The sequence below is a fragment of the Punica granatum genome, chromosome 8, assembly GCF_007655135.1.
Source record: "Punica granatum isolate Tunisia-2019 chromosome 8, ASM765513v2, whole genome shotgun sequence".
Lineage (NCBI taxonomy): Eukaryota > Viridiplantae > Streptophyta > Magnoliopsida > Myrtales > Lythraceae > Punica > Punica granatum.
In genome coordinates this window covers 6,072,867-6,099,979 of record NC_045134.1, presented here as the reverse complement: position 1 = coordinate 6,099,979, position 27,113 = coordinate 6,072,867, and the positions used below count along the sequence as shown (strand labels likewise).

Sequence of the window (27,113 nt, the reverse complement as noted above, 5' to 3'; positions counted from 1 at the left end):
TGAAATACCTTTTTCTCTTGAAGAGATGAAGAGAACATTTATGAGGCCTTTATAACTCCAACGACATGGGAAATTCCGTTAGTGATCGGTGAAGTGAGTCACGCGGCAAAGGCAACTTCTAGAGGTGTTAGGTTATTAATTAACTAAAATCTCCTACCCACATTGATTGGTTCAAGTATTTTGGCGCTTCATTTGCTTAAGTAAGATCTCGCATTCAAATATTGTGAATGGAAAAAGTCTACGATTTAGAGTGTTTTACTTTTTAGTAAGCTGACTGTGCTCAAACTTGAATTAATCGGAACCCCTTGAATTTCTGAATATCAAGCCATGGACACCGAAAAAGTAAATTAGGTTATTCCCTCTTTCCTTCTTCTCCTTGATTTCTTTTACGAAACAAACAAATTTGTTTCCTAACCAAATAATTCTGCATATAAATATATACTTCATCGATATATCATATTCAATCTATTACATCCAACAACAGTCCGTACAAGTGATTAATTCTTTTCCACACTTAACACTGACTAACTGAGCCAATGTATGCATGTCTGTCCGAAAGTAAACAACAAGACTGAGCTGCTTGAGCTATGCCTCCTAGTGTGTGTTTAGTCATTTAGGCCACGAGGTGGCTCAATAAAATTGCTTATGTGACGTTAACCAGAAAGCGATACTACGTGTTACGATATTATTACACGAAATACATAATTATGTGTATAATAATGTATTTACAATACTTGCTCTATTTTTTTATTATTTTTCTTTTGTTTTGGTTTTAATTAATTACTGGCCCGCAATTTTTTCTACGGCACGTAATTTACCTACATTCTCTCTATATTTATATATGCATCTCGGCTGATCAGAAGCCCAATTTCTTCCTTCTGTGTGCATATGATTTCTCGTGCTGTTCGAGCAATTAGTAAAGACAAATATATGTTGTCTTGCTTTGGTGGGTAAAGGCTGTGACTAATGATTCCTCACGTACGTACTGGCCATAGTTTAGTCCATTCGGATTGACGGACTAGAGAAATCGAGGGAGAAGAGACACAAACTTAGAGATAGATTTTGCACGACGTGTAGATAGTAAACAACTCATCTTTTTCAATTATATGGTAATTGGAATTATATGGATCTAGAAAACGAGACTAATTTAGATATAAATTCTTGTACTAAGGAGAGCTAGAAAACAATTTTTCCTTTTCGGCTATGGTTAGCAAATGATATGACTTAGTGAGAAGATAACAGAAAAAGTAAAAATATACAGTCGTACCGCCAGTAGTAATTGAATCTCAGATCTTTTAGCTTTTAATTGAAAACATGAGTGTTAGTTCACTAAACCCGACTCAGTGAAATAATTAATATCATTGTTTTCACGTGATTTGCGTATTTTCTTCTGGTACGTGTCGCCTGTCGAGCTCTTTCTTTTTAGTTAATGATAGCTGCCGCCTTAAAATCTTTGGTCCGTCCATGTCCTTGTCAATTCGTAAAGGCTCCAATGGACGGATGGTCCTTCCTCTCGAGGAATTGAAGAGCACTTATAAATAAATAAAATTGGTGAAATATTTTAAAGGAATTTTTACGCTATATATGTCATAATTTTATTTTTTTAAAAATATATCTCATATTTTTAAAATTATTAAAAATATCCCATGGTTAAATTTTTTTACTAAATCTATCCGTCGTTATATTTTATGCTAATGAAATTTAAGTAAGTTTCAAATCTATTTCATGATTTTAATTTTTTTCTCAGATCTATCCTATGATTTTAATTTTTTCTGAAATCTATCTAGAAGGTCACAGTGGCAAGATCGTTAAATGTTGAAGGAAGATATAACGGCGGAATAGATTTAAAAAATTGTAAATCATGAAATATTTTTGATTATTTTAAAAATATACGATAGATTTGAAAGAAAAGGCGAAATCATGACTAACGTAATTTGCCCTTTTCTAAACTGCCCCCACTAGCTTGCATCAAAGAAACAGACGTCGATATAATATGAGAACAGTATTATTATATATTGAATCCAAAGACCGGGTAGACTATCAAGGTAGGTGTAATATCAGATATTGCTTTTATGCATGCTGTGTGGCCTTTCTTTTATGAAACATGTGCACCTTAGGACTGTAGACGAACAATCCGAATTTTTAATTAGAAAAAACTAATAAAATGGTCATTGAAAAATTTTAAATACAAAAAATTACTATCCGAAAGATTTTTTCTAACAAAATTATCATTGAAAGATCAGGATCCATAACATTTTGGTTCACTGTCAAAATTCCGTAAGTGCCGTTACGGAAAAATGACATGGACGCTTATGTGGCATATAGTAGATAAATGGCCCCGACTAACGTTGCATTCCATCACGTACGACATCATTTTTTTATCCTCCCGAAACGAACGTTATAAAAAAAAAGGGGCACAGAGATTAACTCACTTGTACTGAAATTGACAAAAGTAAATGATGGTCTGGTTTGTCTGCTTCGAGGTTAGTCGAGATTCACTTGATTTGGCTTGATTTGGTGATGAATGGTAGGTTTGACCGGTTGGTGTTACTCAAAGTTGTGTTACCCTATTGCGTTGTTGTCTCTTGCTTTTACTGTCGGTCAGCTTGAAATTGTGGTCCCTATTGCGTTGTGTCCTAATTTTGATAGCTCGCCATAATTTTGATTGCAGTAACATTTCGATGAGAGAGGGAGGGGATGATGAGAAGAGGGAATGAGCAAAGGAGTTGAGGGTGCAGAAGAAAGTCGAGCAACCTATCACCTTCAAGATGAGTTTACATTCGCATCGCTCGCACTTCCATTACTGCAAATGCCATGATTAGTATGATAATTTCTCTACAAATCTTGATCAAGCCTCATCAACCTCCAACTACAGTTGTTCGAGCATGGACAGAGGCGATTCGACCATGAATAGAGGTGGAATCATCCTATGTTATTGCAGAGTGCGAGCATTGAGAATGATATCAAACATTACAACAAATCCAGGGCGTTCATTTTACAGGTGCCCCTTTTGGAATGATGATGCAAGGAAGTGCAAGTATTTTTAGTGGGAGGATGAGTTATATATCAGTAGAAGCTTGTCCCAAGAACAGAAGATAATTAGTAAGTTAAGAAAGAATTTAGAGAGGAGAGAGATGTAGCTAAAGAGATGGAGGTATTTGTCTTTGGTTTTAGTTATGACAATGGTTGTATTAGGGTGGTTGATTATGATGAAATGAAGTGTGATTGTCTATGTAATTTTTGTGTATAACCGCCGACATTGGGAGAGAGAGTATGGTGGCCTGGACTGGACTGTTAAGGAGTTGCTCTTTGTCTGATGATTAATGTAATTCCTCTGGTTAAGGAATGATCTGTAGTTGTAATGCAAATGATGAATTTGGTTGGATCTGTGGACTGGATTGTGGTTATTATTGTTTGGTCGTTGTTAAACGTGGGAATATTCCATGTTCAAGTGGTAGGCTTGCTCTTGTAATCATTTGGTCAATCATACATATATGCATAAACAAGACCATCATGTTATATGTACATACATAGTATTTGTTGAGCTTCAATGAGAAAGCAGAGGGAAAATGGGCATGAAAGATTGAGTTGGCACAGTTTTGTTAGAATATCAACCTAGTCTCCATAAACTGAACAAAATACAGTCTCCATATCTTTATGATGATGATCTTGTTTAGCTTCCTCATGTTAATCTTTGCATGACATGCCACTCAGTATGTAGAGATTACAAACATACATTAAGGGGAGTAAATCACATTGAAGAAATATATGGGTACTTAAGCTCATAATATACAAAGAAGACAACATATAGAAAGGGAACAAAGCAGAGAGAGAGGACATATTTAGAATTCTCGGTTATGAGTCGAATTCAATTAGCATAATCTATCCATGAAACACACTCAGTATAATCAGTAAACATTGGGCAAGCCAACACAAACAACAATAGAGTCAAAATAACAACTTCTCATTATCATTCATTGTCAAGTTCTTTCCATTATCAATATGAAGTCATTGATAAGTGAGCGACAATTCCTAAAAAATTAATCATTCCATGATCAACAAGCCAAAATATTGATGTATGAGCTGTACAAATCCCAACAGTAATTCATCCTTACAATTGCACTTGAACCACTGTTGCATTCTCTATACAAAAACCATCATAACAAAGCAACAATATTTGCAGCCAACAAAAAGCCTCATGTGCACTTCTTCGTGCCCTTTTCCTGTGACAGAGATGACTACGACCCAGATAGTTGAATTTCAGTGGTAGTTCTCCCACTAGTTGTCGCATTTGAGCATTTGAACCTAATGGAGTAGCAGTTTCAGTAGCTTTTTCCACTCTCTTCCTCCCATGCATAAAGCATCACACAAACACAATTTAGCAGAGGAACAAATGCAAACAATTAATATAGCTTTAACTAAGTGCTACCTTTGGAACATTTGAGCCTTAGGGCCTAGCTATATCAGCAGATTCCCTTATTCTCTTTTTCATCTGAGTAAAAAAAATAAAATTGGCAGAGGACATAACCAAACATATTGAAAAATTAAGTTGGCAGAAGACATAACCAAACATATTGAAATGGTACCATTGGATCATTTGCGGCTGAGCTAGTACTAGCCTCAGGAACTTTCTTGTTCCCTTTGTCCTTCACAGTTGCGCCCTTGCATATTATCCTATTATAGCTGGCTGACCACACTTTCCACATCTTATTTTTATGTACTTCCTTTTTGCCTTGTATGGATCTTGTGGAATATCATCGCCCTTCCTCCTTTTCATCTTAGGACGACCACCAACCCTAGAATTATTAGGAGGTAGAATAGAGTCCAAGCTTTGCTTCCTCCAATGATCTTCCCTTGTTATAGGTTGAATATATGGCTCATAAATCCTTTCCCATGTTTCCTTTGAGTAGTAAGAATGCACACACTTCTTAGGGTCAGAATCGTTCATCGTCACATGCCACTGCATGCTTGCATGGGATTTCACTTATATCCAATTCCTTGCAAAAACAAGTGCAGTGCTTCAAATTAACTGCATGCTTGTCACTGCTCATATGAATGTGCTGCACTTGAAAGTCCATTTCTTGAGAATCTCCTGCCCAAGTAGCATGCCAACTCTGGCTACCTATCTTAGCCTTTTCAAGCTTGCTCTAAGTTGTAGGTGTAAGTGGACCCTTGTACTTTGCCATGTGGGTTCTAGCAGCAGTCATCTTCTTCATGATATACATCCTGATCTCCTCTAAAATGGTAATGATAGGCTTTCCTCTCATCTTCACATTTGCACTATTAAATTCCTCAAACATGTTGTTCGTCAAGCTTTCATTCCGACAGTAAAAGCAACCGACAACTTCGAGTAGAGTGACAATAAAAGCAAGAGACAACAACGCAATAGGGACCACAACTTTGAGCAGACTGACAGTAAAAGCAAGAGATAACAACGCAATAGGGGCCCATAACTTCGAGAAACACCGATCGGTCAAATCTACCATTCATCACCAAATCAAGCCAAATCAAGTGAATCTCGACTAATCTCGAAGTAGACAAACCATATCGTCATTTGGTCTTGTCGATTTCAGTACAAGTGAGTTACTCTCCATGCCTATCAGACCCTCTGCTACCTGCAATTGTGAAGAATAGGAAGCGAAAAATCCCTAATTTTGATAACTTGCCCTAATTTTGATTGCAGATGGGGGAGGGAGGGGATGATGGTGACAACGTCGTTCGATGGGGGGATGGGCGAGGATTGGCGACGTCGTTCGGTTGGGGGACGGGACAGGACCGAGGACGGCTTCATTTGGGCTAGATAACTCTTTTTTTTTTTTAACAATCGTTTTCAGGAGGACAAAAACGACGTCGTACGTGATGAAGTGCAACGTTAATCGGGCCGTTTGTCTACTAGATGCCACATAAGCGTCCATGTCATTTTTCCGTAACGACACTTACAGAATTTTGACGGTGGGACCAAAACGTTATGGATTCTGATCTTTTAAAGATCATTTTATTAGAAAAAATCTTTCAGGTAGTAATATTTGTTATTTTTAAAATCTTTCAATGACCATTTTGTTAATTTTCTCTTTTAATTAATAAAATGACTTCCTTTACCCAAAAAAAATAGTGTTTTGATGTAATAATTTGTCACATTCTTGAAAGATAAATTTACTTCTAGAATAATAAAAATTTTCAAAATGAATTAAGAACTTATAACAGTAATCTTAGCTATTGGACTTAATTTTGAATGGTATAATGATAATTTTCAAATGTGCATCACATATTTATTTAATTGTCAAAATATAATGTGAATTTATTAGAAAATTATAAGTTCAAATATACAAATTGAATTTTACAAATTGTTTTCTGAAAATAATATTTTGCAATGACCTTACTTTCATACGTTTTAAATCTTACGTTTTATGTGATTATAATTTTATAAAGTTGGTGTCTGGTGATTTTATTTTTGTGAAAATCATAGATACATGCAAAAAATATTTTGTTAAGTATGCATTGCATTGCCTAATAAAACTGTCAATAATATAATATACAGGTTAAATTTCTATTTTACAAATGCGCATAAATCATGTAATTAGTGAGTTTTTGTGATTAGGATATTTGAATTAATTTATTAACATGGAGTAGAAATTATTCAAATATCTATTTTTCTTATATTTATCTTATTGTAATAATTATCTGTTTATAATTAACTTAATTTTGAGTATAATTGTATTTCATATTTTTCTTTAACTACATAATCCAAAGGCATTAATTGTTGGTGTGGTTTATTTTACTTTGTTTATATAATATAATAATAGATTTCATGCTATAATTTTGCTATTTTGTTAGTACGACTCTTTTATGTACATTTAGCAAAATTCCATTGAAGATGCCCTTTCTACCACAGAAAAGAAAAAAGCCTTGAAGACAAATACTTTTAGTTACTGCAATAAAATAAAATCAAGCTCCTAATACTACACCAACGAAAAGCACATATTGATATTAATCTACGCACAGCAGAAAAAAGGAAATTAGTAAATTGAACTTATAGCGAAATTGCATTTGAAAAGAAATTTATTGATTTTCAACCATCAAGGTTTTTACAAAAGAATTCAGTCATTAATAATTACAGTAACACAAAAATTCAAGTTAAAACTTAATTATTTTCGAAAAACTTCAGATTAAGTATATGCAATGAGATTCATAATGCAGACACAGATATAATTATTAATTATACTCATCTCTAAAATTATCCTTGGAATTTAAGTTTAATATAGTTATATTAAATACTATTATTTTAAAGAAAATTTATAATCAATTATCAAACTTCTTTTTTTCTATATATATGATTATTCGATTGTATGTTATTAAGTATCAATAAATTATGAATATATAAAATTTCACAAAAAAAAAGAAAAAAACTCATGCAATGCATGGAATCAAATATCAATTATTTCGTAAGATTACGACTGAGATGCACGTTAAATGCTTGAACTCACTACCAACGGATTACATTGCCTAGTTCAGAAATTTTTCAATGATCCTATCTCATTAGATGTCATGAAAAAATACCATTCAGATTGTAATAATTAGGAGAATGAGTTGTCCAAAAGAAGAAAAAAAAATTTGTACATATCTTGTGAAGGCACGCCATGATATGCAATCTCTCTCTCGTTACCGCTCCGGGGATCGTCTCCGTCCGACATTTCCTTTCACCATTTGATATTTCCCTGCTCTTGTCATTGAAAAGAAGTTAATGAATCGACTATATATAATTGACGCAATTGAAATGAAACTTTTTGTTGCTAGTACATGCATGTTGCTTATCGCAATAATAATTGAACAATTTGACAATTAATAGTCAAAATACTTTTAGGCTTTAGATACTTCAATAGCTTATTTCCCTGGTCATTGGATTGAACCATTTCACCTACTCTTCCGATTTGAATTCTGAAAAGGCTCCTCCGGGGACAGCCCAAAGTGAATACTCGGTCTTTAATCGTTCATCGATCAGGTTCATGGAGCCGCCTTCTGCTTGTTTTTAAGTGTCTGTCTTTTTCCAATTATGCTATGATCATACTAATTGACTTGCCGAACTCAATCATTTCGTAATAAAATCACGTAAATTTTCTCGTGACCTCTAAAATTCTTCTTCATGTTCATGCATGCTAACTAAGCCTACTCTTGATGTGTAATTTGCACAAACTCACCGTGTTGGATAGTCAGAAATCTCAAGTCAAATGCACTTTGATAAGCATAAAACAACTAATGATACTATTAAAAAACTCCTAAATATAAGTCTAACTCGAAAACTTATGTTTAATTAGTCTTGATTTGTTTCGTGAAAAGTGCATTAAGAATTCTATTTTTATAGAATTATCACCTCCTACCCTAATTATTTAGGGGTACTAGAATTCTTTTTGACTTATTCCTTTATTTTTATTTTTTGCCTGAAGGTACACAAATAATGAAATTTTTGCTTACGGAAGTGAAAAATTATAGTTTTATATATCTTTATTTATTTATTTATTTATTTTTGCGGTGAAGCGTAAGGTGTTATGTCAATATCGATAGAAACTCACTTAGGCGTTGGGTCCACAATTATGTATCTTGTACTAATAATGTATTAATATGTCATAATATAATAACATATGTCATTATTATATTATTAATATAATAATTAATATATGTCATTTTTGGGGACATATTGTTGTTTAGTCATGTCTTAATTATCAGAAACTGTCCCCAACTTCCCACATGCTGGCTAGATGTATTGTCAATTTTATGAGGCGTGTATGCACAGGCCCTTCGTTTTCTTCTCACGTAATAAAAAAAGACGACGAAAAATAAAAACAATATTATTTTCGCTTTATAATAAGAGGGATATCGAGTTTCGTATAATTAATCCCACAACCCCACATATATACTCTACAAGCCCAATGGACAAGTCAATTCGATCACACAAGTTGTACATGTAGTCCAATAAAGAGTATTCTTTTTTTAAATCTTTTTATTGATATCCAATAAAATTAATTAGAACTTTTAATTTTACCGTAAATTACTCTATCCCACCATGTAGTAATAGATAATTGGACAAAAGTAATTTTTTTTTATTACAAGAGAGGCTCATAATCTTATTATAAAGATTTAAAATATTAATTAATTAGAGCTTGTTTGGTTAGGAGGGAAAGGGAGAGGAAATGGAGCCAGGGGAGGAGAGGGGAAGGAAGGGAAGTGAAAATTATATAGAATATTCAAAAACTCCTATAAAGCGTTCTCTCCCTTCCCTTTTATATTGTTCCGTCTCCTTAATTCAATCCAAACGGAATGTAAAGGAACACTATATCTCATATTTATACTGTGATTTGCCTGATAAAAGGAACACAATGGATTGTGTATCCAGTAAATGAAGAAAGTGTTTATGTCGACTCTAGAGACGATTTATATGAGATTAGAAATGTATAAAATAAAACAACTTATCATGGAGATACATCTATCTGACTTGACACAAATTTATGACTGTCTAGATTTCAACTTCATTTCCGCTTGCAAACTTACGAGCCAGTCATTCGACTGCAATGCGATCGTTCACGGCAATACAGTGATGTGGCGATGCTAATAATATAGCAAAATATAATCACTTTTCAGGAATAATACTGGCAGCTTTCCGAGGGAATAATCCCTCAGTAATCGCGCTTCTTAGCAGTGTTCTCACAATTTTAAACTTCTACACATATATTTATATTTATATTTACATTTATATTTATCTAATAGATATAACTTTTTGCATGGTAGGAATTTACAATATCCAATATCCTAAAAAAATTAACCATAATAAATCACTATATATCCACGTAATAAGACTGTTCAGAAGTAGCCTCGCTGGATCATATTGTCGCAAACAGTTGAACAAAATTCACTTAAACTTGATTTAACCCATAAAAAAACTTAAATTGAATTTACAATACAGAGTCTCAGAAAAAAAGGAAAAATATATTAAAAATATTATGTCGTGTTACTGATTAGAAGAAAGAAAATCATAATGGCAAAATGAAAGTAATACAATGGCACACTTCTCACTTAAAATCAAGAGTTTTAAGGGTTCAGTTTTGTTCCATACGTCTGCGACTTCCATATAACAAAAAATGGAAATCGTTAATTATTAAAAGACAGGAAAGAAAAAGGAAAAATAAAAAAGGAAACGGGACAAAAACAGTTGAAAGTATTCTAGAAGGTTCCCGTTTTGACTGCCATGGGTTCTTTTGGACAATCCCGGCAATGGGGATACAAAAAGAAGTTGAAAATTCGACCATGACGAGAAATTATTCTTGGGCTCCATTAATCAAGGGAAAATTCCAAAAATAAATTGACATAAATAAATATAAGCTTCTAAATCACCTAACTTTCTAATCTGCTATGCCCATTCAGGTCCATTGTGTAGTTAGGTAACATTTCTCCACGTTTACATCCTCTAGAACACATGCATCTGACTAGTTATAATTATATACACCTACCCGGATGTAAACAGAAACAAATTACGACGTCGAGATCTCTCTAAGTTGTCGCCGTGTCCCATCTTCTCTTTCTCGGGTATAATTGTTTGTATCTATAATCATAAGAAATTTGCCTTTTATTGTAGATATCGTCGTTTTAAATTTTTCCTCAAGTAATCTCTCGTCATTGCTGCTAATACTGTTTAATGCTGACACCGAATACAGTCGTCGTAGGGTGGAAAACAATTTTCAAGTGGAGAGAGTACAAGTGACGAACGCATTTGATCTATTAAAGATCGAGCCATAGACAATGTTTTATGTGATCTTTCATCAGAACTTACAGCAAGTCAATAGTCCTTTGTCCAACTTAAATACTTAACCTGATAGTTTGTGGAATCCACCATTTTTAAAATTCCAGATTTTCACAGGACTTTCCGATTTTTAACTAATATTTTATGAATTTATTATTAGGCCAAAAAGAGAAAAAAGGATAATCGTGGGGGAAATTCTGTAATCCTATCACCAATGGTGATATAGTGTAATTAAGTATTTTATTAAAAGTTCAAGTAAAATTTCCTCAAAATTATGTAATCTACTAACCATATAAGGAACAAAAAACTCTTTGAAATCAATGTAATTCGCTTTCAATTGTAAGAAATTTTTGTATAAGGTCAACTTAAGTAATTTATGAAGAATTTTTAAGGTCCGTTTGGATTCCCAAACACCAAATTTTAACTTTAACTTTAACTTTAACTCAACACACTACACAACAAAAATACACATTTTCCAAGTCAAAAATTTTAACTTTAACTTTAACTTAACACACTACACAACAAAAACACACGTTTCTCAAGTCAAATTTATAATCACATCTCATTTGTCATTTTCTACAATCAAAGTCAAAATCAAAATTAAAGTTACTTTAACTCTGAATCCAAACGCACCTTAATTATTTTGCCCCAACTGTTTCTTAAAATGTGTGTAACTTAATAGTATTTCGTGTAATTTACTAACTAATGACCTACTTTGCTACAACTCTTAAGTAAATTATTTTACATGCGTACTGCACAATCGTGATACTGTTCTATATCTAAGATGGTTTTGCTTTTCACCAGAAAGAATAAAAAGTTGGTTTTTGCTTCAAAAAATATAAAATTACGATTGGCGGACTGCGTGATTGGCCGCGCTAATATTTACTTGGGCCTGGGCAGTGGGCTCTACATTTTTCTCTTTCTTCCGGCATGGGGCTTTAAGGGTGACATAGGGTACCATTTTTCTGCCTTATTAATGGAGCCAAATTCTGCTGGGAATTTTAATCTCATAAAGGATAAGCAATTCTATGAGTTAAATGAAGATAGCCAAAATAAAATGACGAGATGCAATATATTGCCCGACCATTATATTTGAATTAGCAATTAGTTGGTGAAGAAAAGGAATGATATTCAGAGAAGTTATCATATATATATATATATGATCATTTAAGAAGGCGTGTATATACCACAAAGTTAGTAGCCCAGTGGAACAAACTTTGTCTTCTAAAATGGAGGTCAAGAGGTCGAATCTCGACTTAAACATGAAAACGCTTGCGTTAATAGATCATTGTTCTCTATTTTATATGAGTTATTTTGGTCCACTATGCGCTTTGGTAGGGTCATGGTGACTTAGGTGAGCTGACGTCTCATCGAGCCCTTTACTAAATTGAGGGAATGGAATATTTTATAGCGATTGTGAAGCTCCTCTGGTCTCCCCAGAGGGGAGTTGTTACGCTGATCTTTCTCTCTCAGCCTTCTTATTCAGCAAAAAAAGAAGGCATGTTTATGTATCTTTTCCCATGATATAGTCGAAAAGGAATATACTTTATTACCATCATGTAGAATATATCATGTTAAAAAATAGTACGAATGACACACATTAAAATAACGAGCAAGAATAAATTAAAGCCCGATTCCCTGTGCAATATAATTCCAACAGAATCATGTAAGCACGTGTATATTATAATTTGGGGAGGTTCCTCGAAAAAGACATTCAACAGAAAAACAAATATATATATATATATATATATATGCAAGTATCAATATTATATATGTATATATACATGGTGTATGGATATATATATATATACATACACTTTGCAGGCTGCAGAAAAAATCTGTTTAATAACATTTGTGATGCAGTGAAACTAATTGTAATTTGTTGATTCGCGCACGAATATCAGACAATAACCTTCTATCACCTGTTAATTCTACGAATACCAGGAATAGACATCAAACTCGAAAACAAATCCGAGATTGAAAGAAAGAGCACGGTAGCTCCACGACTTTATTGATAAAATTCGAAATTCATTGCCTTAGCCCCAGGGCTTTACAAAGCTTAAATAGGGATTAAAAAAACATAAATTGAACAAAAAAGAAATAAACTTTTCTAAAATTGCAAAAACACCTAAATAACGATAAAATGCCATTTTGAGGCCCTAAACGATGGAATTTGCCTTAAATATCGAAAAATTACAACAAATGTGAGTATTGCTCCGAAGGCCATTTCCCTTGACATAGGGTTGTTAGAACCTGTTTTTTTTTTCCAAGTACCGACTTCCCACTTCTTGTACCGCATCATTCTCCCATGGGTTGAGAGAATTCGTCTTCGAATTCTCCTCATTCGAACTGTTACCCGTGTAAGGAATCATGTGCTTCACATTAAACACATTAGCAGTACGAATGTGGCTAGGAAGCTTAAGCCGATATACATTCGAATTGATCTTCTTGATAACCTCTACTGGCCCAATCTTCCTTGCTGAAAGCTTGTTGTACTCCCCAGTAGGATATCGATCCTTAGTAAGAATTGCCCACACATAATCACCCACTTCGAATTCCACCAATCGGCGTTTCTTATCTGCAACTTGCTTATACTTGGCGTTTGCTGCTGTCAAATGTTCAAATACTGCTTGATGAATCTCTCGCAAGCTATCCACAAAATCTGCTGCCTTACCATGAACTTTAGATTGGTTAGGCAAAGGAATTAAATCCAGAGGACCCTTGGGAACAATAGCATACACAACCTGGAAAGGGCTAAAACCCGTGCTACGATTGACTGCATGATTATGGGCAAACTCAGCTTGGCACAACTTGAGATCCCAACTCTTCACATGCTCCCTCACTAGACTTCGCAGCAAGTTACCCGAAGATCGATTCACGACTTCAGTTTGTCCATTGGTTTGGGGATGATAAGTGCTAGTTCCACGGGGCTAACGGAAGCGTAAAAAGGAACAGAAATTCAAAATTTCTTACCCGTGAAACTAATTCCAAGACCTACTAGAAGAGTAAGAGTAAATAAAAGCGTACCTGGAATATTTAAAGTTGTCGACCGAGCGTCCCACGCATGACGCCTCTACTGGTATCCACACCGACTTTGTCGACGAGTTTTCGAGATCGGCGGTGCTAGCGACCAACACTCGAAAGAAACACCCCGATGCGACACCCGAAATTTATTAGACTAGTAGGATTAATTCAAATTGAACAATTCAACTTGAATTTCCTTACACTTATACACGTACACCCATATACATGTATATATATCTCTTATATCTAAACATGCATGCTGCCCCTTTTATAAGCAATATGGGGAAGACAAATTCAAAGCCCCACCGATGTGGGATTAAGGAGAATCAAGGCTCCAAGTGACATGTGTAAGTCTAGGTGACATCATTTAATTAGTCCATGTGTATAGCTAAGTGTTATCATACAATTGGCCCATGTTTCTTTCTATAATTGGCTCCAAGTGGTTCCATAAAAATAACCACTTAGCACACCATTAAATCTAATAAATCGGGTCTAATTAATCGGCAAATTTAATCTCATTAAATATCCGATTAATCGGTCGCACCATAAATCATCTAATCTTTATTAGACAATTTTGTTGTTTCAAAATATCTCGTCAAGTTAGTCGTAGTGTGTGACCCTGTAGGTTCCCAATTACGTTGATAGTAATATCGAAATCTCTATTTTAATATTACAAACAGTGAGCGGCATCTAGCAATGCATCACTGTTACTCAAGTAATCGGAAAGTCAATTTCTCGACGAACCTCGTGACCTATATTACCGTGTAATATAATCCATTGTCCTCTATATCTCTATTGAGCCCAAGGCATGGTCGATGACATCCTTGTATGGCTTAATATCTCTCTTTCTTGATTTACCGGGTAAGTCTATCAGAGCAAATGAGCTCGATATCATTATATCGACTCATTTGGGTATGCATACACTTTTAGACTTAACCACCAAGTGGCCGTGAGATATCGCTCCCGTTTCGTAGGAGGGACAAATCCTATCTTGGTCACTCACATTCTTTTCCATGCTTTGTGGCATACCCAATAACTATCTTTATAACCAACCAGTTACGGTGGCGTTTGACAGTATCAAAATATACGACATTACACGTAGGAATCCATGGTGACCTCAAGTCAAAGGACCATTACACTATAGTCACTTTGAGATATGCTAATGACAGTCACGTAACAACCCATGTAGCAATCTCATGGCGGGTCAGTCCAATACACATTACTCTTAATGTATACATGTGGTGTGATTTGATATCTCCATATCCATGACCTATGAGATTTGGTCATCAATCAACACTCACACTAGTCTAACCGTATTACCGTTGTCCTAATTAACGATAATACTTTGACTATGGACATTTAGGAATAATGTTCAGTAATTATAGGATCTCACAATCAAGTCACACTTGATGCCTATTGAACCTACTATTCCAAGGACATTATTGTGTAAAATCATATTTAGCGCAATCTACACAATAACAGATATGCCTCGTTTTATAATGAAATAGATATCATATTACAAAACTGATTATAGATTGCCTCTAGGGCATACACCAATTCCCAACAATCTCCCACTTGCACTAGAGCCAATCTGGCACATGTCTTATGCCAATAGATCTAGTGTGAGTCTCGTGCTTGCGCTGCACAAGAGGCTTCGTAAGTGGATCTGCGAGATTCTCATCTGTTGGTATTCTGCATATCTTCACATCTCCTCTGTCGATGATCTCGCGAATGAGATGGAAGCGCCTGAGTATATGTTTGGATCGCTGGTGAGACCTAGGTTCCTTAGCTTGCGCAATGGCTCCATTGTTGTCACAATAGAGATCCACTGGGTCTGCGATGCTAGGAACCACAACAAGTTCTGTCACGAACTTCTTGATCCAAACGGCCTCTTTTGCAGCGTTAGAGGCAGCAATATACTCGGCCTCTGTGGTAGAATCGGCTACTGTCTCCTGTTTGGAACTCTTCCAACTCACAGCACCTCCATTCAGGCAGAACACATACCCTGACTGCGATCTACTGTCGTCCTTATCGGTCTGGAAGCTAGCATCGGTGTAACCTCTTACAACGAGCTCTTCTTCGCCTCCATATACCAAAAACATCTCCTTAGTCCTTCGTAAGTACTTAAGGATGTTCTTTACTGCAATCCAGTGTCTTTCACCTGGATCTGATTGGTATCGACTCGTCATACTCAAAGCATACGAGACATCTGATCGAGTGCATAACATAGCATACATGATGGATCCAATAGCTGACGCATATGGAATCCTATTCATGCGGTCCCTCTCCTCTCGAGTAGAAGGACTCTGAGCCTTCGAAAGGCTTATGCCATGTAACATAGGCAGCGACCCTTTCTTAGAATCATGCATGCTAAAACGCCGAAGCACTTTATCTATGTATGCACTCTGACTTAGGCCAAGCAGTCTCCTGGATCTATCTCTATAGATCTTGATACCTAGCACATAGGTAGCTTCGCCTAAGTCCTTCATAGAGAAACACCTTCCCAACCAAGTCTTCACAGACTGTAAGGAAGGAATGTCATTTCCGATCAGAAGTATGTCGTCTACATACAACACCAAGAAGATCACTACGCTCCCACTAACCTTCTTGTAAACACAGGGTTCATCTTCATTCTTAATGAAACCAAACTCTTTGATTGCATCATCAAAACGAAGATTCCAGCTCCTGGAAGCTTGCTTCAGCCCATAAATAGACCGTTGTAGCTTACAAACCTTTCCGGCACTATGTGGATCGACAAAACCCTCAGGTTGTGTCATATACACATCCTCGAGGAGCTTCCCGTTCAGGAAAGCAGTTTTGACATCCATTTGCCAGATCTCATAATCATAATAAGCTGCAATTGCAAGCAAGATCCTTATGGATTTAAGCATAGCCACCGGGGAAAAAGTTTCGTCATAGTTAACACCATGAACTTGTTTGAAACCTTTTGCCACAAGTCGGCCCTTAAAGGTAATCACATTACCGTCCATATCAGTCTTCTTCTTGAAAACCCACTTACACCTAATGGGTTTTGCCCATTCAGGTGGATCAACCAAAGTCCATACTTGGTTAGTGTACATGGACTCCATCTCAGATCTCATGGCCTCCAGCCATTTCTCAGAGTCAGGGCCTATTACGGCTTCCGCATAGGTTGTAGGCTCATCATTATCTATGAGCAATACGTCATTGTCTTGAGTCACGAGAAATCCATATCTCTCGGGCTCATGACGTATCCTACTAGACCAACGAGGCTCCCGTGTCACCTGTGTAGAAGATTGTGCCACAACAACTTGTGGTACTTGTTCTGCAACATCGCCCGTCGATTGGTCAATGTCATTTTGTGGTAGAACTTCCCCAAGTTCTAATTTCCTCCCACTAGTTCCTTTGAAGAGAAACTCTTTCTCAAGGAATACCGCAGTTCGAGCGACAAACACTTTGCCCTCGATGGGATTATAGAAATAGTATCCTCGAGTTTCCTTAGGATACCCCACAAAGTAACATTTGTCCGATTTAGGGCCAAGCTTATCCGAAGACAATCTCTTCACATAAGCTTCGCAACCCCATATTTTTAGAAAAGACATCTTGGGACGCTTCCCATACCACATCTCATATGGTGTCCTTTCAACTGATTTCGACGGAGCATTGTTTAATATGAGAGCAGCTGTCTGTAGAGCATATCCCCAGAAGGAGTCAGGTAAGTTTGCATGACTCATCAAAGATCGAACCATATCTAATAAAGTTCGATTCCTCCTCTCAGCTACACCATTCCACTGTGGTGTTCCAGGTGGAGTCAGTTGAGATAAAATCCCACACTGTTTAAGATAGTCAGCAAACTCATAGCTCAAATATTCACCTCCTCGATCTGATCGAAGAACTTTAATGCTCTTACCCAACTGATTCTCCACTTCATTCTTAAATTCTTTGAACTTTTCAAAGGATTCAGATTTGTGTTTCATCAAATACACATATCCAAATCTACTGAAATCATCAGTAAATGTAATGAAGTAGAGATACCCACCTCTAGCAAGCTTGTTCACTGGTCCACATACATCAGTATGTATGAGAGCCAGATGATCACTAGCTCGCTCACCTTTTCCGGTAAAAGGGGCCTTAGTCATTTTCCCCATTAAGCAAGGTTCGCATGTCTCGATCGATTCTAAATCAAACGAGTCCAGTAATCCATCCTTATGGAGTCTAGAGATGCGATTCTCGCTAATATGGCCTAAACGACAATGCCAGAGGTAAGTCGGGTTCGAATCATTAGATTTGAGCCGTTTGATTTCCACATTATAAATAGGCGTATCTAGATCAAGAACATACAGACCATTACTTAAATGTGCACTGCCATAATATACATCATTCATGTACATAGAACAACACTTGTTCTTGATAGTGAAACAAAATCCCTTCTTGTCCAAACAAGAAACAGATATTATGTTTCTACTAATAGCAGGTACATAATAACAGTCGTTAAGATCTAATACTAGCCCAGTAGGCAAAACTAAGTGATAAGTCCCTACAGTTAATGTAGCAACTCTTGCTCCATTTCCAACTCGTAGGTCCACCTCGCCCTTTGCCAACGATCTACTGTTCTTTAGGTCCTGCATATTTCCACAAATATGAGCACCACACCCGGTATCTAATACCCAAGATGTAGAAGTAGTAGATACATTGATCTCTATAACATGGATACCTGAAGTAGAAGTCTCACTTCCCTTCTTCTTCTTCAACTCCTCTAGGTATACCTTACAATTCCGCTTCCAATGTCCAGTGTTGCCACAATGGAAGCAGTAATCATTCTTTGCCACCTTGGCTTTAGGCTTCAACGCACCCAAGTCATACTTGGATGCACCTTTAGCCCTCTGGCCTTTACTCTTGCCCTTGCCCTTTCTTTTGGTCCCCTGGACCATTAGAACAGACGTCCCCTTACTGATATCATGCTCAGCTGTTCTCAACATGTTAAGCAGTTCAGGCAATGGTTTATTGTAGTCATTCATATTATAGCTCATGATGAACTGACTATAACTGTTGGGCAGCGACTGTAGGACTAAATCTGTGGCCAACTCTTGACCCAGAGGAAATCCCAGTCTTCCCAGAGTCTCGACGTACCCAATCATCTTGAGTACATGAAGACCCACCGGGCTACCCTCAGTCAACCTTGCCTGAAAAAGTGCTTTAGAGATCTCGAATCTCTCATGTCGGGCCTGCTCTTGATAGAGCTGCCTGAGATGCACGATCATATCGTACGCCTTCATGTTCTCATGTTGCTTCTGAAGCTCCGAGTCCATGGTGACTAACATGAGACATCCGACGTTTACGGCATCATCATGATGCTTACTATAAGCATCTTTCTCAGCTTGGGGGGCATCGTCAGGTGGTGGCGCAAGAAGAGGTTGCTCTAAGACATATAGTTTCTTTTCTTGGGTGAGAACAATTCTCAAGTTTCGATACCAACCAAGGAAATTATTCCCTGACAGTTTGTCCTTATCAAGGACGGATCGCAAACAGAAAGTACTAGAAGTGCTCCCTGCCATGGTAACTACCATAGAAATATACAAAATAAGTATTATGACACATCAATATTTAATGAGGACTTTATAAATATTGCTCCCACTATTTATATCAAATCAATGACCCTCAACATTGATTCAGAGAATATCATTCTCATAGTAGCTCAAGATCCATATCTCACCAAGGTCTGAGTCAGCGAGGGCTGATTCACCCAGAACTGGCTATTTAGGTAGGGAACTCACTTTCCCAATTGCATCACATGCAACTCTTGATTAGTTGAGTGAATAATTCCTTATTCAAATCTATCTTATAGATCGATGCCCAACTACATGCCTCTGAACTCCTAATCCTATTAGGCTTGCTCAGTTAAGTCCGACCCACTGGTAAACACAACGTCTTACTAGGATAGATAAGGGCATCCTGCGAAGGCAAGGTCTACACACTCATCGATCTTGGTCTTGACGAGCGTTACACGGTGTAAGGATATGGACTTAATATTTTGAGGGATTTGATTAACATTTAATCGATCTCACCATACACTATTATGTAACAATTACATAATAGTCCAAACGCATAACTATTATACTAACACAACTAGGACATAGTCCATGTCTAACAGTCATGCACCGCAAATATCAAACATAATCATACCAGTACCAAGCATAAAATCATATTTTATGCTATTATCTACTCAGATTCTAACTAGCTAGGCTCTGATACCAATTGCTAGTTCCACGGGGCTAACGGAAGCGTAAAAAGGAACAGAAATTCAAAATTTCTTACCCGTGAAACTAATTCCAAGACCTACTAGAAGAGTAAGAGTAAATAAAAGCGTACCTGGAATATTTAAAGTTGTCGACCGAGCGTCCCACGCGTGACGCCTCTACTGGTATCCACACCGACTTTGTCGACGAGTTTTCGAGATCGGCGGTGCTAGCGACCAACACTCGAAAGAAACACCCCGATGCAACACCCGAAATTTATTAGACTAGTAGGATTAATTCAAATTGAACAATTCAACTTGAATTTCCTTACACTTATACACGCACACCCATATACATGTATATATATCTCTTATATCTAAACATGCATGCTGCCCCTTTTATAAGCAATATGGGGAAGACAAATTCAAAGCCCCACCGATGTGGGATTAAGGAGAATCAAGGCTCCAAGTGACATGTGTAAGTCTAGGTGACATCATTTAATTAGTCCATGTGTATAGCTAAGTGTTATCATACAATTGGCCCATGTTTCTTTCTATAATTGGCTCCAAGTGGTTCCATAAAAATAACCACTTAGCACACCATTAAATCTAATAAATCGGGTCTAATTAATCGGCAAATTTAATCTCATTAAATATCCGATTAATCGGTCGCACCATAAATCATCTAATCTTTATTAGACAATTTTGTTGTTTCAAAATATCTCGTCAAGTTAGTCGTAGTGTGTGACCCTGTAGGTTCCCAATTACGTTGATAGTAATATCGAAATCTCTATTTTAATATTACAAACAGTGAGCGGCATCTAGCAATGCATCACTGTTACTCAAGTAATCGGAAAGTCAATTTCTCGACGAACCTCGTGACCTATATTACCGTGTAATATAATCCATTGTCCTCTATATCTCTATTGAGCCCAAGGCATGGTCGATGACATCCTTGTATGGCTTAATATCTCTCTTTCTTGATTTACCGGGTAAGTCTATCAGAGCAAATGAGCTCGATATCATTATATCGACTCATTTGGGTATGCATACACTTTTAGACTTAACCACCAAGTGGCCGTGAGATATCGCTCCCGTTTCGTAGGAGGGACAAATCCTATCTTGGTCACTCACATTCTTTTCCATGCTTTGTGGCATACCCAATAACTATCTTTATAACCAACCAGTTACGGTGGCGTTTGACAGTATCAAAATATACGACATTACACGTAGGAATCCATGGTGACCTCAAGTCAAAGGACCATTACACTATAGTCACTTTGAGATATGCTAATGACAGTCACGTAACAACCCATGTAGCAATCTCATGGCGGGTCAGTCCAATACACATTACTCTTAATGTATACATGTGGTGTGATTTGATATCTCCATATCCATGACCTATGAGATTTGGTCATCAATCAACACTCACACTAGTCTAACCGTATTACCGTTGTCCTAATTAACGATAATACTTTGACTATGGACATTTAGGAATAATGTTCAGTAATTATAGGATCTCACAATCAAGTCACACTTGATGCCTATTGAACCTACTATTCCAAGGACATTATTGTGTAAAATCATATTTAGCGCAATCTACACAATAACAGATATGCCTCGTTTTATAATGAAATAGATATCATATTACAAAACTGATTATAGATTGCCTCTAGGGCATACACCAATTCCCAACAATAAGCACTGCTAAATTGCAGTTGTGTATCCACCATGTTCCATAAACTGCGCCAAAAGTGGCTAAGGAACCGGGTATCCCGATCAGAAACAATGGACTTTGGTAATCCATGAAGACGATACACCTCACAAAAGTATAGCTGAGCCACTCGAATAGCATCTATCGTCTTCTTACAAGGAATAAAATGCACCATCTTAGAGAATCGATCAACAACAACATAGATGTAATCATTAACACGCTGTGTTCGCAGTAGACCCAGCACAAAATCCATGCTGACATCCTCCCAAGGTCGCGATGGAACTGGTAATGGCATATATAACGCGGCGTTGGTAGTTGTCCCTTTGGACACGTTGCAGACTTGACATCTCTGCACGTATTTTTCCACCTCCTTGCGAATGGTCAGCCAAAAATACGAGCCTTGCACTAGCTGTAACGTCCGATCTCGCCCAACATGCTCTTCTCCATGCAACTCCTTAATAATTTGCAAACGGAGGCTGCAATTTGGAATACACAATTGGTTGCCCTTGAACAAAAACCCATCATGCAGCAAAAATTCTGACTTCTCTCTAGCACGAACCTTCCCCAAAACATTAGAGAAATATGAATCAGTCTCAAGTAAATCACGAAGACAGTCAAAGTCAGGTATCTCAATACGCTGATTAACCAGTAGATTGCTCCTGTGGCTCAATGCATCAGCCACTCGATTCGTCACCCTTGACATGTGCTTCACCACGAAGGTAAAACGCTGCAAATAAGCAATCCACGAGTCATGTCGTGGGGACACCTTATCTTGGCGATGAAAGTGTTTTAATGCCTCATGATCAGTATAAAGCACGAACTCCCGATGAAACAAATAATACCACCAATGTTTGACTGCTTGTACCACCGTATAGAACTCCACATCATAGGTGTTGTAATTTAACTTAGCCCCAGATAGCTTCTCACTGAAATATGCGACAGGCCTATTGTTCTGGCTCAAAATTGCTCCAATGCCCACTTTAGAAGCATCACAATGTAACTCAAAGGGCTGAGCAAAATCAGGCAAGACTAATATTGGGGCAGTCGTAAGACTCATCTTGATAAGCTGGAATGCCTTCTCTGCTTCCTCCGTCCACGCAAACTTTCCACCCTTCATGCAATCTGTTAAAGGCGCCATAATCGTGCTGAAGTGATGGATGAAACGCCTATAAAAGGACACAAGTCCATGGAAGCTGCGCACTTCAGTAATTGTCCTCGGCTGCGGCCATTGCCTCACCACTTCAATCTTGGACTCATCTACCTTTAGTCCTTCACTGGAGACAACACACCCAAGGAATAAGACCTTCGATGCCATGAATACACACTTCTTCAGGGCAACATAGAACTTCTCCATGCGAAGCACACACAAAATTGCTCGCAAGTGCTGGAGGTGCTCTGTTTGGTTAGCACTATAAATCAGAATATCATCGAAATAAACAACAATGCACTTGCCAATGAATGGTTGTAAGGCCTGGTTCATCACACGCATTAAGGTGCTCGGTGCGTTAGACAGCCCAAAAGGCATCACCATCCACTCATACAACCCTTCGCGTGTCTTGAAAGCTGTCTTCCACTTATCGCCAGGTCTTATGCGAATCTGATGGTATCCACTCTTCAAATTCAGTTTCGTAAACACTGTTGCACCGCTGAACTAGTCAAGCAAATCATCCAGTCGTGGAATTGAAAATTTGTATCGCACCGTAATTTTATTAATGGCTCGACTATCCACACACATACGCCACGAGCCATCCTTCTTGGGTGTAAGCAAGGCTGGAACTGCACAAGGACTCAAGATTTCACGGATATGTCCCTTGGCCAGCAACTCTTCGACCTGCCTTCGCAGCTCCTCATGCTCTCTAGGACTCATCTTGTAATGGGGTCCATTTGGCAGTGCCACTCCAGGCTCCAGATTAATTCGGTGCTGAATATCACGCAAGGGTGGCAAACCATCGGGAAGCTCATCAGGAAAGACATCCACATACTCAGCCACTATAGGTGCGGCTACGGTTGGAATTGACGCCTCACCGGCCACTTCTTTTCCAAGTAGCACATAAATTAACTGCGATTCATCCACCTCTTCTTCGAACCTCGCCAATGAAAAGAGCTTCGTTTCCCCACCCATAGAGGTTGGTTTCTCCGTCTCTCTGCTGGGCACTAACACAATCTTCACATTTTCAAACATAAAACTGTATGAGTTAGTCCACCCCTCATGAATCACATGATGGTCATACTGCCACGGCCTCCCCAACAGTAAATAGACATGCATCCATCTCTACCACATCACACCACACAATATCTTTGTATTTCAAGCCAATAGAAAAAGAAACCAATGCACGTTCTGACACATTAACCTCGCCCCCTTTTTTTCAACCAAGCCAGTTTATAAGGCTTAGGATGTTTCTCTGTCTTGAGGCCCAATTTCTTCACTACCTCCGCAGAGACAATGTTCTCGCAGCTGCCAGCGTCGATAACAAAACGGCACACCTTACCAAGAATAGTGCACGTGGACTAAAAAATATTATGCCTCTGCCAATTGTCATATGCAACCTTAGGCGTCAAGCATGAACGCCTAACAACCAGTGTCGTTCCTGTGTCTTTAGTCACGACATCCTCGTCGATGACCTCCTCACTATCAAATTCAGGATATTCGGCTTCCTCCACATCTTCATCTTCGCCCTCCTCCGTGCCAACGAAAAATATCTTTTTGCCAGCGGTCTTCTGGCACTCGGACTGCCTGCGACCAACCTTGTCACATCCAAAACACTTCATCCCACTACCTGTTGGTCTATTTGGCTGGTTTGTGTTGGTAATATTTCCGTTAGCTCCTCCTGCAGGGCGGTTCACTCCGCTACTACCACCACCGCTACCACCAGGACGACTCGCACCACTACTACTTCCTACACTGGAGGAATTCCCGAAATTACTGTTGCGTCGGGACTATTTTTCAACTTGTAGCCCCCTTTGATGTGCTGCTGAGACACTAGGTGGGTTAAACATGTTGACAGTGTCTTGAATCTGCACCTGCAATCCCCCGATATACCTTGCTACTAATTGATCTTCAGTCTCATGTACCTCATTCCGAACTATAAGTTGGAAAAACTCGGTGGTATATTCATCCGCCGTTCGAGTTCCTTGCCATAAATTCTGCAGCCGCTGATACATCAATCTCTGAAAATTATATGGCAGAAAACTGGCTCACAGGTGTTTCTTCATCTTCTCCCACGTTACAACTTTTGGCTTGCCCAATCGGCTCTTGGTTAATTTGAGTTGCTGCCACCATGCCGTGGCTCTGTCTCGCAATCTAATTGCCACCAAAGGTACACGTTTGTATCCGGGCACTCCTTTAAATTCCAAGATCTCCTCAACTATAGCCAACCAATCAATAAACTCCTCAGGTTTGAGGTTGCCATGGAATTCTGGAATGTTGGTCCGCATCCCCGATTCCCAATGCCTCCTATCTTCCTCGATAGGTCGCCTCCTGTCGTGCTCGATAGCGCCCCTTTGCTGTCTTTGTGGAATATCAGCAAAATAGTTCTCTCTTTTCGACTCCTCTTTAGTTTCCTCTCGATTAGGGTCATAATTCGGATTAGGGTTTCTCCGATTCTGGTTCTCCATAAGTGCAGCCACTTACTGTGTTAGCTGCTCCATCATATGATTCATCCTCTGATTCACGATTTGCTCCATCCTCTATTGCAGATGTCGCAGGTTGTCACGCTCAAGAACATCGTCCACACGATCCCTCCTCTTAGGCGGCATGGTCGATCAAGGTTAAACCGTAGGCTCTGATACCAACTGACGCAGCGTGGTAACTGGAGAAAAATAAGTTCTGAAGACCATATGTCAAGGGAAATGGCCTCTGGAGCAATACTCACTGTTTTGTTGTGATTTTTCGATATTTAAGACAAATTCCATTATTTAAGGCCTCAAACGGGCACTTTATCATTATTTGGGTGTTTTTGCAATTTTAGAAAAGTTTATTTCTTTTTTGTGCAATTTAGATTTTTTTAATCCCTATTTAAGTTTTGTAAAGCCCTAGGGCTAAGACAGTGAATTTCGGATTTTATCAATAAAGTCGTGGAGCTACCGTGCTCTTTCTCCCAATCTCGGATTTGTTTTCGAGTTTGATGCCTATTCCTGGTATTCGTACAACTAATAGGTGATAGAAGGTTGTTGTCTGGTATTCGTGCGCGAATCAACAGATTACAATTAGTTCCATTGCGTCAATTTGTTAAACAAAAGAAGACATAAATTTCAGTACTAAGAATTGATTATACCATGCACAAAAATATAAAGCCAAAAGAGAAAGAAACAATAATAATATTCAGTTTATTTCTTGCTCTAGTTTATATATACATCACAGTAGAAAGTCAAACAACAATTTTAAGTTATAATAATATATGTATAATATACGCGAGGATGGACGGATATATATTGTGGGAGCAAGCGATTTATATGGTTCCTACATATAGTATTTACGTAATTATGATACATATATACATATATATATCTATAAATAAGAAGATTAATTCATAGTCAATATGCCTCTCATTTAATCAACTCAGCCAATTGATTATTCTGAGTCTCAGTTATTTTCGGGGAATTGGTGGAAGAGAAGATTAATTCCTTTTTTCAAGATTTAATTGAGGAAATCTATACTAAATATAAAAGTGTGAAGCTCATTAATTTGTTTCTACACATTTCACTTCCTAAAATACCCTCATATTTTTTTTGATATTCCAATAATGCCCCTCACATAGGTGTGGCAATATATATCATGTCGTATTTAAACATGTCAACGGATTCGTGTCAAAAAGCTGTAAACCCGGACACGACATATTTAATAAACGTGTCAAGATTTTCAAACACGAACACGACACGTTTAATTACGGGTTGACACGGATACGACATATCTAACCTGTTTAACTAAGCGTGTCCAAATGTGTATGTATACTTACCTACATGATATGACACTATTACCCTTAGGTACATATTATAGCCACGTGACACTATTAGCTTTAATTACACGTTATTACACAACTGACATGATAAAAGCACAATAAATGAGTGATTTATATAAACTAATTTAGATGATTTTAGTGTACTTTTTTCTATAAATTAATACAATATGTTAAACAAATTTATTAATACTGTAACATATAATATAAAGGGGTTTTTACTTAAAATGGCCTATGGTTTGTCCGTTTTGTCAAATCTATCATATGTTTTTTTTTGTCAAATCTATCCCATGGTTTACTTTTTGCATCAAATCTATCCCGGTGTTATCTTTTCCGTCATCATCTAACGGCTGTGCTGACGTGGCACGTGGAGAGATAATGGCCACACTTGCCACGTAGACGCCACGTCAGCATGGC

The 27,113-nt window shown here is 37.6% G+C and overlaps 1 long non-coding RNA gene across 1 annotated transcript; it reads left to right on the top strand.

Moving 5' to 3' along the window:
• Positions 1 to 2,616: 2,616 nt before the first annotated feature.
• LOC116188652 lies at positions 2,617 to 3,531 on the top strand. Its single transcript, XR_004152279.1, has 2 exons — positions 2,617 to 2,916; positions 3,002 to 3,531. It is a non-coding gene; the product is annotated as an uncharacterized LOC116188652 (long non-coding RNA).
• Positions 3,532 to 27,113: the final 23,582 nt, after the last annotated feature.